Source organism: Lathyrus oleraceus, chromosome 1 (genome assembly GCF_024323335.1).
Source record: "Lathyrus oleraceus cultivar Zhongwan6 chromosome 1, CAAS_Psat_ZW6_1.0, whole genome shotgun sequence".
NCBI lineage: Eukaryota > Viridiplantae > Streptophyta > Magnoliopsida > Fabales > Fabaceae > Lathyrus > Lathyrus oleraceus.
Genome location: NC_066579.1, coordinates 274,588,661 through 274,599,120, shown reverse-complemented (window position 1 = coordinate 274,599,120; position 10,460 = coordinate 274,588,661). Strand labels below are relative to the sequence as shown.

The window sequence follows — 10,460 nt, the reverse complement described above, 5'->3', positions numbered from 1 at the left end:
TTGCAAATTTTGGAAATATTAAACACTTTTATATGGAAACATAATATCTGGGAAATATTTTACACCGAAGAAGTACAACATTGGTAACCATATACAAGAGAAAAGGAAAATAATCATCCTATGGATCCCTAGAAATAATCATCTAAAGCTCGGGATACAGGCAGATAAGATGCACGAAGCCTCTTCACCTCCCTTTCGTAGGCTGCCTCCATATGTGCCTTCTCTTTGGCGTGTCGGTCGTACTTCCTTTTCCAAAACTTGGAAGACTGAGGGAGTAGAGAAGTCCATGCATCATCAGGATCATCAATAACCTGATGTTCGAGGAACTCTATCAAAGCATCCTTCTACTTGATCTGCTGAAGCAACTCCTCTTTTTCACGGATCCAAGCACGTGATCGGTCTTCGTCTCCCAACTCATGTATTCCTTGGTTAGGAGGGTTGAATTCCCAGCCATAACCAAAGGTGTAGGTCTCAGATACTCGTAAGGCATGAGATACTCAGACGCTCTCTTCCTAACCCAAGAAGTGTAAGGCTCCATAGCAACACAATTCTTAGGACCCAACTCTTTTCTTCCTTTCCTATGGATCTTGCGCCAAGCGCGGACCATTCTGCCCTTTAAGTTTTGGGGATCTTTACCCTCCTGAAAGAACACACCTTCTAACAGAATGTTATTGGGTTTATCCTTTAGGGGGAACCCAAGCTGACGACGTGCCAACACAGGGTTCTAGTTAATCCCACCACATGTACCAAGAAGAGGTACATTGGAGAATTCACCACAAGAGTCGATAATCTGCACACCATCGTACACACGGTTATACCAAGAGATATCATCATTAGTGAGAGACATGAGTCACGTGGACCACCGTAGACATCCCTTGTTTTCCTTGAAGGCGACTGTCTGTGGTAGGTGAGAAATAAACCACTTATACAGCAGAGGCAAACAGCACACAATGGCACCACCACCCTTTGCATTCCTCATATGCAAAGAAAAATAAGTGTCACCCAACAGAGTCGGAACGAGATTAAGAGTAGAGTAGATCCTAATAGTGTTCATATCCACAAACTTGTCGATGTTGGGGAATAACACTAACCCATAGATGAGAAGTACAAATAGGACCTCAAAGGCATCCTCACTCATGGCCTTCCCATACATAGTGGCTTGAGCAATGAGGAACTCCGAAGGGAGACCTTGAATTCCACCTTTGGTAGTCATATGAGCACTAACCAAATATTCATCTATGTGCAACATGTCAGCTATCTCTTGAGAAGTAAGAATACTCTCCAAGCCACTGAACGGAAGCTGGTCTAGAATAGGTATACCCACAAGCTATGCATACTCCTCAAGTGTAGGCAAAAGCTGGAAGTCCGAAAACGTGAAACAACGGTACAAGGGATCATAAAACTGCACCAATACACTCATCAACCCTTCATCCACTTGAGTAGTCATAAGAGGAAGAAGCTTCCCAAAACGAGCCTTGAAACCCAAGGGATCTAGTACATAGGATGTCAGATTCCTTAACTCTTTCAAATCTGGTTGTCTAAAACTGTACTTCTTTGTGTTCCTTCTTTGTCTTTCCATGTCTGAAAATTTTGCAAATAAACCCCTTAAGTTCCTTGAAAATTTTCTTCATTATTGATGATATGGATGCAAATGGGTGCATGATTGCATGAATGCAACAATCACACTCTAGGATCAAGCAAAGCACAACAAACAAAGGGCATGGGACAAATCATACCATCCTTAATATCAATCATCCATTTTGGTGGATTATGGTTTACACCTTATCAACACCCAAGATCCATTGATATTAAGGATACATGAACGGATCAACCATGAATCAAGGGTTTGTTGCGAGTCACGAGCATGGAGTCTCGGTTGAGAACCACCCAAAGGGAGTGTACTAGAGTTTAAACCTTCCAAACATGTTCTACAAGAGGTTCCCATAGTCATCATCCCATCTTTCAGATATTATCGGATAAACGACTACTCGTATTCCAAAAATATTCTCAAGAGAGACTCTTACGAGTGTAGTATCTGATGCGGTGTTTTTTCGCAAGTATACGAACGCGTCAGAGTAATATAAAAGATTGTCGAATCCACAGAGACCAAGTGTCAAGCTATCGTTATCTGTTGTTATGGTGTTTATCAAAGGCAGTCAAAATAGGTGTTTTTTGTAGTGTGCAATGAAAAGTAAAGTGTTGAATAAAGATTAATTAATAAAGACAGGGTCGAATGCAATTCACGTAATCAATTAATAATCCAAGTACTTGCTAATAGAGTTACTTATGGGCAGTGTTTCCTACTTTGAAAAGAACTAATTTAACAGGAATTGTCGCTTTCGCGTATTCAGAACCGAGTTGTACTCCCTAATCAAACCCTCTTATTGTCACTTATAAAAAGGCGCGCATTGCGTTAGAGTAGTAAACCTATTTTTAAGAAATATAGTATCTTGACTAAGTTGAAAAGTATTGTAACCTGGATTTCTTAACCAAAAGAGGTTCTTACGAACCAGACTCTAAACTTATAAACGCGTCCGAAAATTGTTTTAAAATCTCTTTTCTTCTCAATGTTAAAATCTCCTAATGAACTAACCAAAGCGCTTTCGCTGTTTTTGAAATAGTTAAAAACAATTAAGTTTAAAAAGACGTTGGACGGCTTTCGATCTTACCCAACGGAATTGAAGTGCGGGAAAACTTAAGTTGAAAGTTAAAATAGCCCTTAAGTACTCTACAGACAATTGTACGGATTAACGGTTCAATTACGATCCTTACATTCTAACCTTATATATTTAGTTAGACATGGTAAAGTAAAAGTGCATTAAAGTAAATAAAAGTAAAGCGAGTGCGGAAAGTAAATAAAAGTAGTGCGAGTGCGAGGAAATAAATAATTTAAAGCGAGTGCGAGGAAATAAATAATTTAAAGCGAGTGCGAGGAAATAAATAAAAGTAAAGCGAGTGCGGGAAATAAATAAAGTAAAGCGAGTGCGGGAAATAAATAAAGTAAAGCGAGTGCGGGAAATAAATAAAGTAAAGCGAGTGCGGGAAATAAATAAAGTAAAGCGAGTGATAAAAACCTACTCCAATCGGAGGGTTGAGTAAATTTCAATGCGGAAATGAAAATGGCGGCAGGATTAACTTCCTTCCAGAGTGCTCCAAACTCGATTACAGACTCTATCCCAGACTTGATTACACAATTGTGGTAACACTCCAATGCGAAGCGATTACCACTATAAAATACTGAATATATGCCTAAGTGAAACAAATTTGCTTCTGAGTTTGCCTCTGTTCTACGTTTGGATCGTTGTAAAAGTGAATTCGCGTTTCTATTTATAAGCAAGTAAAAAGATGGAAATGACTTGGATGCCTTTCAACTTGAAAATAGGAGGCAACCGTTTTTCCTCTTGTGGCGCCCGCCACAAGGCCAAACTGAGGCTCCTTAGTGGATGTAGTGAGGCAACGTGGGAGTTGAGGGAAGTTGAGTTTGACACGTCATGGCTTGGTCTGTGGCGCCCGCCATTGGGTAGGCCATAAGCACAAAATGCTGAATTTTAGGGTTTTTAGCCCTTTTTCGCTCCTTTTCTCGATCGGGGCTCCGATTAAAGTAAAAACCTGAAAACAAAGGAAAACACAGTAATAACACAGCAAAATGACAATAAAACAAATAGAATGCATGTGAAATCGGAGTCGAAATTACGTAAATTTCAGTGTTATCAGTATCGCGTAACAATCGTATCAAATCTTTCATTTGAACGACTTTCGCACTACATCCTAAGAATAGGCCAAGATGGGCTTGGTAAACTAAGTTCCTTGGCTTCTAGGGTCTATATTGGAAAGAGTAATGTCTAACCACAACTTACTTGTGTGACATTATGGATCCCAACATGACCTCCACCAAGTGAATGGACTTGCAAGTCAACTTGCTAAGGAATAACTCCACACAAGTCAACAAGGCTACGCCATTCTCCTATCCTAAGTGCACTTGAGTCCGGGTATAGAACTCATCTCACAAAGATCACCAAGCATACAAGGAATTAATATTCAAGCAAATCAATCATTACACACAATACACTAATCCCAAATTGTACAAAAATATGTCACCAAACAACATAAAATACAATACAACAAATATGAAAAGTAGGCAAAACCCACTAGGCAAATCAATCCCCAATGAAGTCGCCACTTTTCTGTAGCGGGGTATTCGTTACCATTAGATATATTGACTAAATCCAAGGTAAATCATACAAGTCGAGTCGCCACCGCACTTCTATTTATCCAAAGGAATGGTTAGAAAGCGATCAAAAACCTAAAAGTTTTAACAAAAACTAGTAAAAGAGAAACAGAGATTTGGGTAAGGGGGTTGGTTATGTAATGGGAAGGTGTTAGGCACCCAAAACATCCTAGGTACTCCTAGGGAGCCCTTTTTACACTTGTTGTAAAGGTTGTTGTCTTGTGAAAGTTTATTTATGCAAACATGATTGAAGTGGTGAGAAGAGAAATATACAAGTTATTTACATTTTGTGTTTGGATGGATAAACCCATTGCCTACGTACCATCTTAAAAAAAGATTAGGATCAAAACCTCGTAGTCCGGGGTAAAAATCTCAAAATGAGTTGGTGAATCGATTGGTCCAAAAGCCTTAAGGTCTTTTGTTATCCAAGGGAGAAAACTCAACCTAAAACCACAAATCCACCATGTGAGGATAGCTTCAACATGATAGTGAGGGGTTAACCCTATAATAAGCATGGAAGACTCATTGTCCATCACTAAGGATATAGGTGAGTATTACATCTACCTCAAGGATAACACAGTAATAACACAACAAAATGACAATAAAACAACTAGAATGCATGTGAAATCGGAGTCGAAAATACGTAAATTTCAGTGTTATCAAACTCTCCCACACTTAAACCTTTTCTTGTCCTCAAGCAAAACATTATAAAGCTCATAAAAGAAAAACTGGTGTAAACGAGTGCTTCAGGTAAAAATTATAAGTTCAAGTCGGGATGCAGTGATAGGTACGAACTGAGTGAACTAATGGTATCATGATGACACTAATCCGCAAATACGGACATAAACTTAATTTCTATATAAACCAACCCATATTATCCCACAATACCTAGGCCTTCCTCTTCATCTCTTTTTGTGTCCTTTTCATTCAGGCGCAATCACATTAAGCCCGTTATCCGTACATGCTTCATAGTAGAGTGGCCTGTTAGTGATTATGATCTGAGCATGGGTTTTTTGGCATATAAATATGTGTAAACCCTTTTATTGGACCCAACTGTAGTTGTGGGGGATCGGATCGTAATCCGCCCTACCGAGTTCAGTGCCAGATACCTCTGAACTAACCAACAGTGGGTACTGCTTTTCTTTTTCTTTTTCTTTTTCTTTTTGTAGCATTTTTTTACAATTCTTTGGTTTAAATGACTTTTTGAGGGTCACCTATACCGGAGTTGCCTTTTTGCTTTCTTTAATTTTTTTGTTTTTCTGGATCATTCACTTATTTGCATCGGTCCCCTATGTAGAGGATGTGTAGGCTGGAGCTGACTGCTAGATAAACTACTGAGGACTTATACGAAAATGATGATTAAGGCCATGGTATATGGGCTTTCGGGAATGATTCCTATATTTACGAGGTCTATGGTGCTAAAATAATACTGATGTTTCGCAAAGTTCTCCCAAGTCACCGCATCCTTACTCAGAACATTTCTTAAAATCCTGAAAACTTTCGGAATAACACTATTTTCTATTGCAAAAATTTTTTTTTTGGGGCTAAAGGTATGGGGAGACTAGATTGTACTAAAGATTTACTATATTCGGTGACTCGTCAGACTCATGCATTATACTAAAAAGAAAATTAAACAACTAAAAGGAAATAAACAATCTAAAAACAGCAAATAAAACTGAAGATAAAAGGAAAACGATAAATGCTCCTACCACACTTAAATCGAACATTGTCCCCAATGTTCTGAAATAAGATAAGGAAGGGTTACCTGGAAACCTGAGGTGGACGACGGGATCGGGTACGAGGACGGTCTCTCTGATCCATCCTCGCCTGCAGGGCATCCTGAGCGGTCCTCACGTCTTGAAATGTTTCCAGTGCGTTGGCATCTATCACATTTGACAATGTAAGGATAGACATCACGCCACATGGTAGGCCAGAATAGGCCAGCTTGCAGAATCTTGGCGTATGTCTTAGAGGTGCTCGCATGTCCACCATAAGGTGCAGAATGACAATACTCGATAATACTATTTACCTCTTCTTCTGGAACGCAACGGAGAAAGATGCCATCTTTACCCCTTTTGAAAAGGAGTTGTTCGTCCCAATAGAAGTTTCTCACATCGTGGAAGAATTTCTTCTTGCGGTGGTAGTCAAGATCAAGGGGTACTATATCAGCAGCTAGGTAATTAACGAAATCTGCATACCAGGGTACGTTACTTATTGCTAAGGAATTTTGGGGGTGCTCATAAGGATCTAGATTATTATCTTCAATGGTTTGTACTTTAGCTATCAGTCTATCATAGGCGAAATCATCATTTATGGGTACTAGTTCAGGTTTTAGATGTTCTAGCCTAGAAAGGTGATCGACTACTACATTTTCAGTGCCTTTTTTATCTCGTATATCTAAATCAAACTCTTGTAGTAATAGAATCCATCGGAGTAACCTGGGCATGGCATCTTTTTTACTTAATAGGTAACGAATAGCAGCATGATCGGTGTAAACAATAATTTTTACTCCTACAAGATAAGATCTAAATTTGTCTATAGCGAAAACTACAGCGAGTAATTCTTTTTCAGTTGTTGCGTAGTTAAGTTGGGCAGCATCTAGGGTTCTACTGGCATAATAAATCGCATGTAATTTTTTATCTTTTCTTTGTCCTAGAACGGCTCCAACTGCATAATCACTAGCAACACACATTATCTCAAAAGGTTCCGACCAATCGGGCAGTTTCATAATAGGTGCAGAGATTAATGCTTGCTTTAAATGATTAAATGCGTCATTACATTTTTCATCGAAAATGAATTCAGCGTCTTTCATTAAAAGTCCGGTTAAAGTTTTAATTATTTTGGAGAAGTCTTTAATGAAACGACGGTAGAATCCAGCGTGTCCAAGAAAACTTCGGACTTCTCTGATAGTTTTAGGGGGTTTTACGTTTTCTATAACTTCTATTTTAGCTTTATCTACCTCTACACCTTTTTCGGAAACTATATGTCCTAAAACTATTCCTCCGGTCACCATGAAATGACATTTTTCCCAATTTAGCATGAGGTTCACCTCCACGCATCTCTCCAGGATTTTCTCAAGGTTAGCATGACAATTGTGAAAATCGAATCCGCAAACCGAGAAATCATCCATAAACACTTCCATGATACCATCTAGGTAATCTGCGAATATTGATATCATGCAGCAATGGAAAGTAGTTGGGGCGTTACAGAGGCCGAAAGGCATTCGTCTGTAGGCAAAAGTTCCATAAGGGCATGTAAAGGTAGTTTTTTCTTGATCTTCTGGGTGAATAGGTATTTGGAAGAATCCAGAGTATCCATCTAGATAACAGAAGTAAGAGTGTCTGGCTAGACGCTCCAACATTTGGTCTATAAATGGTAAAGGGAAATGATCCTTCCTAGTTTCTTTATTTAATTTTCTATAATCTATACACATCCGCCATCCTCCTTCTAAACATTTTGCTACATGTTCGCCTTTATCGTTTTGCATGACTGTGATGCCTCCCTTTTTAGGTACTACATGCACAGGGCTCACCCACTTACTATCCGAGATCTGGTAGATTATACCTGCCTCAAGTAACTTAAGAACTTCCTTCTTAACAACATCACTCATTTTAGGGTTTATCCTTCTCTGATGTTCCCTAGAGGGTTTTGAATCTTCTTCGAGCGAAATCCGATGCATGCATACGGATGGGCTTATACCTTTCAGGTCAGAGATATTATATCCTAAGGCTGAGGGGTGTCTTTGTAAAACGTCTAAAAGTTGGTTCGTTTCCTCTTGGCTCAAGGTAGCACTAACTATAACTGGACGGTTCATCTTTTCATCGAGGAACTCATATCTCAGGTTCTTAGGTAGTTCCTTAAGTTCTAAGGTTGGTTTCTCAGGGCATGGCATAGGATCTGGAGTAAGGGATAAACATTCATAAAGGTTATCATCCATGTAAGGTTCTTTAAAGTCATCATCTTCCTTTATGGGGGTTGATGGTAACTTAATAATTTCTTTTTGTTCTAATTCTCTAACACATTCATCAATGATATATAAGGCATAACACAAGTCTCCCATCACAGGTGCCATAAGAAATTTTGAAAGTATAAATTCTATTTTCTCGTCACCTACCTCAAATGTCAACTTTCCTTTCTTGACATCTATTATGGCTCCTGCAGTCGATAAGAAAGGTCTACCTAGAAGTATTGGTATATCATTGTCCTCTTTGATGTCCATGACAACAAAATCAGTAGGGATAAATAGTTGACCTATCCTAACATGAACATCTTCTAAAATGCCTATCGGATATTTGACACATCTATCGGCTAACTGAAGTGACATCTTAGTGGGTTGTAATTCTCCTAAGTTTAATCTCTCACAAACTGCTAGAGGCATTAAGCTCACACTAGCTCCTAAGTCTAGAAAAGCTTTTTCGATGACATGATTACCCAAAAGACAAGGAATGGAGAAATTTCCAGGATCTTTATCTTTCTTTGCTAATTTGTCCTCGGAAATAGCATTACATTCCAAAGGCTTTGGATCGTCAAGTCTACGTTTGTTGGTAAGGATGTCTTTCAGAAACTTTGCATAAGAAGGTATTTGGGTTATGGCTTATATGAAAGGGATTTCTACATGAAGTTTTTCTATAACTTTAATAAATTTTTGATATTGTTTATTGATCTGGGTTTGTTTGAGTCTTTGTGGATATGGTATAGGTGGTCTATATGACGGGGGTGGTACGTGAATTTTATCTTTAGGTTCTTCTCCTTTCTCTCGACCATCCTGGTTTTCAGATTCCTCTGGTTCCTTTACTTCGTCCGGGGGTTTGGTACATTCCTTAGAAGTTTCGGGTTCACTCAATCTTGGGTTTGGTGGCTCATCATAAGCGTTCCCACTTTGTAGGGTAATGGCATTGGCTTGTCCTCTCGGATTTTGTTGAGGTTGTCCAGGGAATTGTCCTCCAGGTGTAGTCTGAGGGGCTTGGTTTAAAGCTACCTGAGAGATCTGGGTTTCAAGCATCTTGGTATGAGTAACTATTTGGTCAACCTTTGTTCCTAACTGAGTAATCAATTCGTTAACATGAATGTTTTGATTCATGAACTCCTTGTTTTGTTGGGTTTGAGCGGTGATAAAATTTTCCATAATTTTCTCAAGGCTCGGCTTTGGTGGTACAGGTTGCATAGGTTGATTTGATCTAGGGGCTTGATAACTAGGTCTCGGAGGTGCATTATTTTGAATAGGGTTATTGTTTTTGTAGGAGAAGTTCGGGTGATTCCTCCATCCAGGGTTATAAGTATTCGAGTATGGGTTCCCTTGGGTGTAGTTCACTTGCTCGGAGTGGGTTTCGTTCAATAGACTGCATTCTGCGGATTGGTGTCCTTGGGTTCCACATATCTCACAATCCAACGAAACTGCGGCTACAGTATTCGGGTTCGTGTACATATGCTCGACTTTGAGGGCTAATGCGTCCATTTTAGCTTGCATCATGTCTATAGAGCTTAGTTCATGCACTCCTCCTCGGGCTTCCTTCTTTTCCACTATCGCTCGTTCGACTCCCCATGATTGATGGTTTTGAGCCATATCTTCGATGAGGGCACTAGCTTCAGGGTAAGGTTTGTTCATCAGAGCACCGCCTGCGGCAACGTCGATGGTCATCTTTGTGTTATAGTGAAGTCCATTATAGAAGGTTTGAATGATTAACCAGTTTTCTAAGCCATGATGTGGGCATGCTCGTAACAACTCTTTATATCTCTCCCAAGCTTCGAACAGCGATTCTCCTTGGTTTTGGGTAAATCTAGTTATATGGTTTCGAAGAACGGAGGTCTTACTCGGGGGAAAATATCTAGCAAGAAAAACTCTTCTAAGGCTATCCCAAGTTGTAATGGAATTGGGTGGAAGGGAATCTAACCATGATAGGGCTTTATCTCTGAGGGAAAAAGGAAATAATCTTAAACGTATTGCCTCAGGAGAAGCTCCATTGGTTTTAAAAGTATCTGCTAATTGAAGAAATATTTTTAAATGTTGGTTAGGGATCTCGGTAGCGAGACCCGCGAATTGTCTCTGTTGCACTAGTTGCAATAGGGATGGTTTAAGTTCAAAATTATTGGCTGGGATAATTGGGTTTACTATACTAGAACTAGGTTCTTCATTAGATGGTTGAGCGAAGTCCTTAAGAGGTCTTTGGTTTTGATCTTCGGCCATAGCTCTCTTAATTCTATGAAAGAATAAACGTGCGCGAGCGTAACGTTC

The 10,460-nt window shown here is 39.4% G+C and overlaps 1 non-coding gene across 1 annotated transcript; it reads left to right on the top strand.

Annotated features, from left to right (window-relative positions):
- Positions 1–9,921: 9,921 nt before the first annotated feature.
- Positions 9,922–10,028, top strand: LOC127116143 (small nucleolar RNA R71). Its single transcript, XR_007801123.1, has one exon. It is a non-coding gene; the product is annotated as a small nucleolar RNA R71 (small nucleolar RNA).
- The last annotated feature ends 432 nt before the right edge of the window (positions 10,029–10,460 follow it).